The sequence below is a fragment of the Malurus melanocephalus genome, unplaced genomic scaffold, assembly GCF_030028575.1.
Source record: "Malurus melanocephalus ecotype Western Australia unplaced genomic scaffold, MMel_1.1 scaffold_106, whole genome shotgun sequence".
Lineage (NCBI taxonomy): Eukaryota > Metazoa > Chordata > Aves > Passeriformes > Maluridae > Malurus > Malurus melanocephalus.
In genome coordinates, this window is record NW_026623338.1 from 289633 (window position 1) to 299630 (window position 9998).

The 9998-nt window shown below is 46.1% G+C and overlaps 1 protein-coding gene across 4 annotated transcripts in view; it reads right to left on the minus strand.

Annotated features, from left to right (window-relative positions):
- Positions 1-5596, minus strand: part of OSBPL5 (oxysterol binding protein like 5) — a 131528-nt gene extending 125932 nt beyond the window's left edge. For 2 of the 4 annotated variants that reach the window (XM_057369243.1, XM_057369242.1), the window contains exon 1: positions 3472-3597. The gene's annotated coding sequence lies outside the window, so the exon portion shown is untranslated. Of the gene's footprint in view, positions 1-3471; positions 3598-4512; positions 4751-5161 lie in introns of those variants that run through there. The other 2 variants (XM_057369246.1, XM_057369244.1) reach the window with 2 other exon arrangements.
- Positions 5597-9998: the final 4402 nt, after the last annotated feature.

A 9998-nucleotide genomic window follows, 5' to 3' on the forward strand; every position in this document is an offset into this window, starting at 1 on the left:
TCTTTGACCCATATATGAAAGAAAAAGGTCATGAAATGATCTGCAAATCCAGATTACTCTCCTTCATAAGGTAAGGTAAGGTGAAAAAAATAATTCACTGCATCAGCAACTGTCAGGCTTGCAGCAGTGTGTGAGGCTCTTTTTCAAGGCAACACAGCAAGAAAAGACAGAAATATTCATCTTATAACATGGAAATCTCATTTATTTGCATCCTTGCCAGGAGCTTGCCAGAATAACCACCCTGACAGAGCATTAATTCCAGTGGCAATTTCACATTCACATTTCAGGGATTTTACAGATGAGCCAGCAGCAGCTCCCYGAATGAACTGTGCAATATTTGATAAAGTGTATAAAAGCCTTGGTCACTCCTACTACCACATAAAAGTGAATTCTTCCTGATGCTGAAGGCATACCAAAAAGAGAAAGCATAAAAGTATCAAAACAACAACAAAAAAAAAGTTTAAATTGTTCTTTTCATTCTGCCAATATTACTCACAATAAGCAACAGTTACCCACACCATGCAACGCAGCAGAATTCCCTCCCTCTCTTCATTGGGACATGGCAAATTTTTGCTGTGAGGAGAGAATTCTCTGGCATTTTAATCTGAGAAAAGAGCAAATCAATGCAACAATGAAATGCCAGAATAGGCTTTGCACTCTTAACTGGCATCAAACAACACAGGTAACAAAAGCCAAGCTGTCTCTGCAACACTGAAGGTGGGAAGGAACAATGACACTACAACAGTTGTCTGGAACAAAATGTATTAGCATGAAAATTAAAATGCCTTTTAGAGCAATCTCATGTTTTTGCTGAGAGAAAACTGAAGGAGAGCTAGCAGGACACTGCTTTTGTGCCTGAGGTGCTGGGACGCAGAGGGACCAAGTGCACATTTAAGCTTTCCTCTCAACATAGAATGAGACATTTCATCCCTCGATGCCTCTCTGCCACATCTGATAGATAAGCAGCAAGTCTGCTTTTATCTTGGCCTCTGCTGATCGATTCAGACAGCACATCCTTCAGGACTCTACTACAGTAGCATTCGAGTTTGGGAATACACACAAAATAGCTATTACATTATTCCTTGGGGGTACAATTTCACATTGATTGATTCACTGACAGATTAGATAGGATGCAGCAGGCAGGCTGCATGTTGAGTTTTCCCCCCACAAGGGGGGAAACACAAGGAGAGCTGCACACATCCCAGTTGATCAAGGATGTGTGTATTTCTCTTTAGACTTTAGCTGGTTAACTTTACACTGATCCTATGATCATGTAAATTGTAACTGGGTTGCCAAAACACTCCAATTCGTACAGCCTGAAGTCAATTCCCAGCAAGGTGAAGCTTGGCATTAAATTTAACAAAACACACAGAAGAACTACTATCAAGAAGATTGCCAGCACGGTAAGGTTATTGATATTGGCACGGAGCACAGACCTCAGTGACACATTGCAAAAGGAAAGCCCAGGTATACACCTGGCTGTTTGTTAAACAAAGAGGAGAATTGAGCCTTTTCAATTCAAAGTTTGACTTATACAGCTATAAATCCTTCAGTCTGAAAGGAGTGTAAAGGAATAAATGGCACAATTTCAACTATAGCTCTCCAAACAGTACAGAAAATTGAGACTAAAGAACAAGGGATATGCTTAGGGTTTTTATGCAGCTTGAAACCATCTCACAAGCAGCTGGACTATTCTAACCTAAAACAAAAAAAAAAACCCCTTTCACATCACTCTCCTTCTGTGATGTACAGAAACCATTTACAGGTAAYTCTTTCTAACCTGCTGTTAGCTGCTTCCAATTTTGCAGAATATTGCCTGTAGTGCCTTGATCTCTTTGTATTACAGAGATGCATAAACGGTACCTAGAGCCTGATGCAAGCACAACACTCCCGTGCCTTGAGCAGAGAAAGAGTATTTCATTAATTAAGAAATGTGGAAACCTGGGCAGGTTGTACACTGCTCCTTAGTCCTCCACACAGCCTCAGCAGCTACTTATCAAAAGGGTGTTTTTCAGGATGGTTGTCTCCTTCCTCCTTCATTGCATGACCAGAAGGAGCCACACGGTGAGGAGGAGCTGGGATGAAGGCAGAACCTGTGATTTAGACACAGGCCTCTACAATTAAATGTACCACAACCACACTGCTCCATATGAGGGCTGAGCACTCCTCACACAGCAGCACCTGGGAGGAGCTTGCTCAGTCTCAAGATGCCTGGTGCTCTAAAGCACAGCACAAACACCAGCAATGACAGTCAGGAGCCTACGTGAGGAGTGRGCAAGCCCAGGCCCACACTGAGACATGCTGGCAGAGCAGGTCACTGTCATTCCAGCCCAAACCCACTTGTATTTGGCATTTGGATTGTTCCCATTCCCTGAGCTGCTTCTTTTACCTTAATAACCACAGCAGGCATGCAAAAACACCTACAATGAGCTGCCAGAGACATCTCATGTTGAAGAGTGGAGGCGTGAGGAGAAGCATTTCTGGCTGAGAARACGCTGTGCTATTAACGCTCCGAAGGCAGGGAGGTCAGGAGAAAAAACAAAAACACCAAATGCAGCTTTTCTCCCAAATAAAACAAGAGATCAAATAGCACAAATCTGTGCAGTTGCAGAGGGAGGTCTATGCTCCATGGCTCGGCAGCACGAGGGCCCTGCTGACACACTTCATTGCAGTTTCATTTTTACCTCCAGCCCCAGATCCGGCACTAAAAGACCTTCAGCGTTGGCAACACTGACAATCTCACAATTGCCTCCAGCAGATAACAGCTCCGTTGGACATGAAGTGAATCTGACCCAATTCAGATTAGCTTAACAAAAATTTTATGACCTATGAACATAATAAGAGTTAGCCAAGCCTTAGTTTTGCTCTGAACATGGCACACTGATTTAAAACATTGTGCATTACAGATTATAGGAATGGCTTTTCCCCAGAGATATCCTTGATTGCAAACCACAGCACTGAATCAGACAAAGCCATTCTTCTTCTGCAGCCAAGAAAGTACCTTGCTAAATTTCTAATCCAGCAATGGAARCTGAACTACCTGTACTGTACAAACCTCCCTCCCACTCACCTGATGAATCAGTGTTGCAATAAAGCACATGAAAATTAAATTAAACACCACACAAAGATTAGAGCAGTAAATCCACCTTTCAGTTACATTCATGCATCACCATTATTAAATCATTCCTTATGTTCACATTGACCACTTCAGAATAGACAGTGCATAGGACTATTGCCTGCATTTTCTCCTTTGAGTCAGAGAACTGCTGTCTCTACCTCCATCAATAGCACCACAAAATAACACCTGGAGCTGAATCTGACTCCCTTGCTGCCCCCACACCCTTTCAGCCCAGCTCGGCTGGTCCCCTCCTTAACCGGCTGGGTGGGGATACTGTCAGGGTCACCTACGATCCCCACCAGGAGCTGCCCAGCCGACAACACCCATTCTCCTCTTTTGGCAAGAGAACTYACCACACACAGAGCCTGACCCGGGGCTTCTGTCTCTCCCTCCCCACTCGCACCTCTTTGAAAACTTGCTGCTAAGGAGGAAAGGTGGCAGCTGGGGACACATCCAATGCAGTGTCTGTTCTCTGCTGTACAGACATTGCTGAATACTGTTCTTATCTTATACATCAGTGCAAAGAGGAGGAAGGAATATTTTGACAACAAAGATACTGCTGCAGCTGGATAAAGTAAGGAGGTGACTACACAGCCTAAAGAACTTTCCCCCTCACTTATGTTAAACAATTGTTTCATACTACAGCAGCTTAGGTTTGCATAGCACTTGACAAACATGGTTTCTGATCCAGCTTGTATGTTTAYTTCTCCAGGAATGCTGGCTTGACTCACTTAGTGCAAGCTAAAAGCATTTCCAAACTCAGGTCTATCTGGTTTTTAGACAGAAACGCTTGCAGTCTTTACCATGGTATCTACATGTACCTACAGGAAACGTAATTACTATCGTCAATTAAATGTAGCCAATTAGTAAYAGTGCAGTTTCCTTACTAGTTCCTCACCATGCTGGATGAAGTACCTTAAAAACGCATTCCACCTACCAGATATGCCCACATGTCTAAAGAAATCAGGTCTCCTTGACAGCACGCCATCCCACACGCCACACCGGCCGCTTGCTGGCCTCCCAGGCCTGCCATACGGACTCGGGGGGCAGGGGGGTTACCCCACAGCTCCCATCGCCAAATCCCAAAAGGCACACATAGAAACGGCAACGCAAAACACGGGCTGGACACAAAACACAGGCAGAGGCGGCAGGGTTACCCTCACAGAGCGGGCACAGAGCACACGCCGCTCGCAAGACGACTCCTCGGTACCAGCTTATACTTAAAAATAGGCAGCCTGGCAGCGTGGGGGACAAGGGAAAAGCTGGCACGAGGGGCGAGGGAATGGATTTATTGGGATAATTTAGGGCATTTTGTAGGGTATTTTGGGGAGGATGGCTTTTGGGGGGTTCGGACGTGGCTTTTGGGGCTCGAGGGGAAGCCCGGTGCGTCTTACCTGGCCGGGGCGGCCGAGCCCCTGCGCGGTGCCGCCCTCAGCACGCCGCGCCCCGCCGCCGCCGCCGCATCGCCGGGACACGCGTGGGACGGGGCGCGGGGACACGCGTGGGCCCCGCCGAGAGAGCCGCTCCCCCCGGCGGCACGGAAAGCGCGGAGCGCCGGGCCGCGGCCGGACAGCTGCTCGGGGGAGGCGGCGGCAGGAAATACCAAAAGACTGATCCAACCACGCTAGGGAGAGAGGGAGGGAAGAGAGGGGGGAATGGAGGAGAAAAATAGAGGGAGGAAAAATAAAAACGGAGAGAAAAAAAAAAAAAAAAGGAAAGGAAAGGAAACGTGCAAAATCCGGGCGGGATCGGCACGGCGCGGAGCCGGCGCGGTGCTCGGCTCCCCGCGGGAGCGCCCCGGGGAGCGCCCCGGCCTCTCCCGGCCRGAGCTCGGCTCCCTTCGGTTTGTTATTCCCCCCACACTCCCCGCAGTTTGTTTCTTTCTTCTGCTCGGCACAGGGAGAGCCTGAAGCCAAGGCAGAGTAAATAAAGCAAAACCACCGATCCCTTAAACAAGAAACAGGCGGACCCCCCGGCCAGCAAGCAGCAAGCCATCCCTGGGGTTCACTGACACCACGCGCAAGATAATGGAGAAAAGCCAACCTGGAGGAATCACCACGCTGAAGCCCTGCAGCTGCAGGAGCACTTTGTCTCAGCATCCAGCCACACGCCGACGCCGTGGCTCAAAGGCGCCCATGCAATATGCAGCCCTGACACGCAGCTGGGCACGCTCCCAGCTTCGCCTGTGCATCCAGAGCGAAAAATCAATCCCATGGCAAGCACGGACCCCTAAGCTCCTCCAGACGAGGAGGACAGTCCAATCATCGCATCCCTGGCCCCAGCCTGCCTGCCCTTCGGGGGAGGCATGACTTTACAGGCAGCACAGTATCTGGTAAAGCAYCACGGCAGAAAACGACCCAGCCACACGCATTTAGCTGCTGCTTCCTGTCGCCCCCASTCTGCGGGTCCCGCGGTTCAGCACTGGACCAAGAACAGGAAGCCAAGCAGGACTTTACACCTCCTTCGTCTTCACGGGAAAAGGGGTAGCAGAGTTAAAAGGTRCCTAAACTTTCTGAAACCAAAATCACATGGAGGGATAATGTGACCAGCATGAGTCTGACTTGCATCACTGAAGTCTGAATCACCCATGTACAACTGAAGCTTTGGTGCAAAATACAGCATGAAGCTCAGACTCATGCTTCTGAAACCAGAAGCACTAAATCATATGCTTGACATGCCCCTCTACCCCACCCTTCACAGAAAAGGCCAGATCCTTTTTCGCTTTAGTGTGTGCTGCCTCTGAACCAAGGCAAAGACCACTAGCTCTGATGTTCCTCTTACTACTCAGGAWGCCAGCTTCCAATGCTAAAAAGCAGCAACTCATTACTTGAAAAGGTCTCTCAGATCKTAATGAAAAATCCTGAATTCATTCAAAGCTGCAAGCTCTACTTGGACCAATTTCTCTCGCTTACTATTACTCTCCAGCTCCATCCCATGCACGGACTACASGGCTTCACCCTGTATCACTGATATCCATGTACCTAATGCCAACAGAGGTAGCTGRTTTTCTCCTAGTGAGCTCAGTGGGACATAGAGCTGAATGCCCAATAGCTAGCTAGGAGTAGAGCATGGTACTGGAGGGAGAAGTCACCATCCATTTTGGCTCTTTCCCAGGAGTGCTAGTACGAAGTAGAATAAACAGATCATAAACTTAACTACTAACAGTTCACACACCTAAGCAGTCTCTGATATTCAAGAGTCACCACAGCCCTTCTCTACCCATTGAATAAGCCCCTGAATCACTTGTAGAGGGCAGGTGATTTTAAGTTCACTTGTATTTTTTGTGATTTCTGCCATCATCTGCAAGGTGTGGAGAGTTGTCATGATTCCAGCTGCCTTCAMGTTGGTTGGGATTTTCACTTAATCCTCACCAAGATTTTACCCTTAGGGCAAGCATGTACTCTGCAATGGGGCAGGGCACTCCTTGGAGATGCCAAGGCCTCTCATCACCCTGGCCCAGGGCACTGCCAGGTTAAGCCACTGTCTTGGAGGCTGAAGCAGCTCACCCTGCCTCATACTGCCTTCTCAGTCTCCCTGCTGCCTCCTGTCCTGTCTGTTCCAGGCCACACTGGGGTCCTCCACTCTCTTTACCCTTMTGTTTTTGGAGTTGGAACACTCAAATGCAGCCAGGTATTTTGCCAGCACCTTGTCTGGTACGAATGGCTTTTTAACTAAATCGTGGACTTGACCTTGGTCTGACCGTCTGCATCCAGACTTGCTTTGTCCCACCATGGCTTCTCAGCTCCTTTGGTAGAGAGATCTACGGTTTCCAGTATCCCTACACAAATCTCAGTGGAATTCAGAGTTCACTTCCCAGGGATTTCTGTTTTAAACATTTCTAAAAACACTTCTAAAATGTTTTGGCTAAAGTTTTCCTCTAAATTATTTTCATATCAGGCAATCATTCCATGGTTACTAGTAGTTCATCTGTTCACTGCCACATTGCCAGACACCACTCATTTGATTAAAAAAATGGAGCACCCAAAAATATTTCTGTCAAAATGGTTAGAGATCCTGATAAAGAATAATATMTTTTGTTTTCCTATGTGCTCTAGGACGGTGCATGTGGCATTAGTGATGTGGATACGCAGAGCAAAATGATTGTCAGTTAAATTTTCAATATTTTGTCAGTAAACTGGGCCATCAAAGAAAATTTTTCTCACACTGATGCTTTGCATTGTGCAGCCATGGCATTTCTTATGGTCCAGAAAGCCCTGAACTTGAATTTGCTGTTTCTTCAGACCTTGCACCAGATAAGTCCTCTGACTCTGGGTTAGCGCAATCCATCACTTCCCTGTGTGTCTGCCAAAGCTGGGACCTGGATCTGTTCTCCCCCTTATAAGTCCCCCACAGAAATGCGGAGCCTAAACAATGCAAACACTAATATTTTAGAGACCATTTTCCACAGCCCCCTAGCGTCTGTTCTGTTAAAAGCCATTCAGAATACTCATCTGCTGGTTGTGCGCTGTCTGCAGTTCATACAAATACACCTGGCAAATACACAAATAGACCTGTACTCGGGGTGAGCTTTGGTGTGTCCTAACACCACCTGAGTTCCCCAGCTTAAAGCTAATACATCAGTGTCCCCCAGATGTGACATAACCCCTTTGACAAAAGCTCTGTGATGGATGTACCTTGCAGTTAGGGCTGAGGACCCTTCTGGCTTCAGCCCTCCTTTACAAGGAATCAGCGTTCCTTTTAGGGGTCTGCAGCTGTGATCTTTCCTTTGGGCATTTGCCAGTGTTTGCAATGCCTGCCCACCACAACAACGTATCTCTGTCCTAAAAGAGAACTCTATCACAAACAAGGGTAACAAAAGCCACAAAGCACCATAAGCTTTAATTCTGGTGCTGGGAGAGTGAAGTGAGAGTGTTTCAGCTATTGTTATTCCAGTCCTTACAATCCAATAATGCAAATCAAAGACTGACAGAACACTGAAAAACAGTATTTTGTGTCTTTTTATGACAGCTCTTCTAGACATGCAACAACACAGTATCAGTGTTGCCTAAAAATTGTGGTAAAGGCAGACGGGGTGAGCTGCTTTCACAGAAGATCACGCCATTCTCTCAGGTCAGCACCCTACCCAGGAAATGGTTGCAATTCTTTCCCCTGCATCTTCCTTTTCAAATCCTCCACTTTTCATAAATGCTGAGTGAGCTCCTCTGTCACCCAACAGAGATCAGACCCCACCTATGTGAACTGTAAACGCACACTCATTTTGCAGAGTCCAGCAGACTTGCATTTTATGCTTTTCTATATGGCACAACATATCTACAATAGTTCTACAAGCTCCTGTTCATGACTAGAGACATAGTCAAATACCAAAAAAGCTGTAAGATATATTTACTGGCCTCCATTAAAATGAAAATGSAGAGGATCATATTACTGTCATTATAATTACTACAATGGCTCTACAGCTGTAACCACATTAATCAGACATCATATGAACGGTTGTTAGCATCATAAGATACTTGCCCTTAAGCTCATGGAACATAGTGAGACAAGAAGCAGGAAGCTTTAAAACAAATGAGTTCCAAAAAATATTACTAAACACTGGTCTTTATCATTAGCCATAAGATTCAACACAGCTGTACACAATTAATGATAAGAAAAAGATCACTTTTACCCGCGAGTGTTTTCCAGTGCAATGTTCCTTAGCAAAAACATTCAGTGCCATAGCTGGATAGAACAGGACTTTTTTGTTAATAAATAGTAGTCTGTCTCTTTAGAGCTCCAAAAAAGTAAGTCCACACTAAACATGTTTGTTCATTTTGCATTTTGAAAAACAGAGCTGCTGCTAAACCAGGATCCTAATTGCTAGTTGGCTAGAACAGATCTCCAGAGAAGTTATTAAAACTACAAACACTCCCAGGGAGCCACTGGAGACTGGAGTCCTCTTGTGGCAAAAGGTAGAGGAAAAATTTCCAGTGACTGATTACTGCTGAATGTTGGGACTTAGTAAGAGGTACAGGGAGTATCTATTGTAGAGAGCCTCATGTCATATTGCAGAGCCTAAAAGCAGCAGCGTGAAGACTTCGCAGCTGGCAGTGGGCAAGCATCAAAAGGAGCAGGATGCCACAGTGTTTTGATACTGCAGACTGTGCTTCTGTTTTCTGTGGTAGCTCCTGTCTGTTAGTTTGTTCCCTGCTGAGATGATGTTTCTGGGTGGAGGTTTTTYGTTTGTTCTTTTTTCTGTCTCTGTTAGCAGAGTTAATTTTTTYCCTGAGTGTTTTGCAGGCAAAACCTGTTCTCCYGGCTAATATATTCAGTGTACAATATCAGAGGCCAGCTCCCATCCTTCTTGTCAGTCTGGTGCTGAGGTGGGCAGATAACACCTTCAAAGATCTTGTTTAGTTCCTGCTGCTCTGTATTCCATCTCCTTTTCTGCTGTGTTGTTTTCTGTCTGCAGTAGACCCTATGGACTGCCCCGAGTTCATTTTAGGAGACATTTCTGTGAGTGATGGATGTTGGCCATGTTAGTGCCATTATCTCTGCCTGGAACAGCCCTGCAGAAGATGGACTAAGTAAATAACCTGAAAGTCTTTCTTTAGCCACATAGTATGGTCAGAAACAGTTCACATTTGGGCTTAAGTTACAGCAAAGTTATGTGGCTAGCAATTTCACCCTGTGGCCCTAGCCTCCAAAGGGCTCATGAGCCCCTCACAGCTCTGATGTTGCTGCAAATGAGATTTTGAACTTTGAGGAAAATGTCTCCAGCAGGAGCTTGTAGCAGAGGATTTGGAGGCAGCTTTAAAGACCTGCCAGTAACAAGATAACAGATAACAGATGCTCTTACCTGGTTTATTTTCTCTATCTGACCCATCAGATGCTTGGATGGTGCCCTGCTTTCTATAACTTTAACCTCAAGGTATTTTTCAGG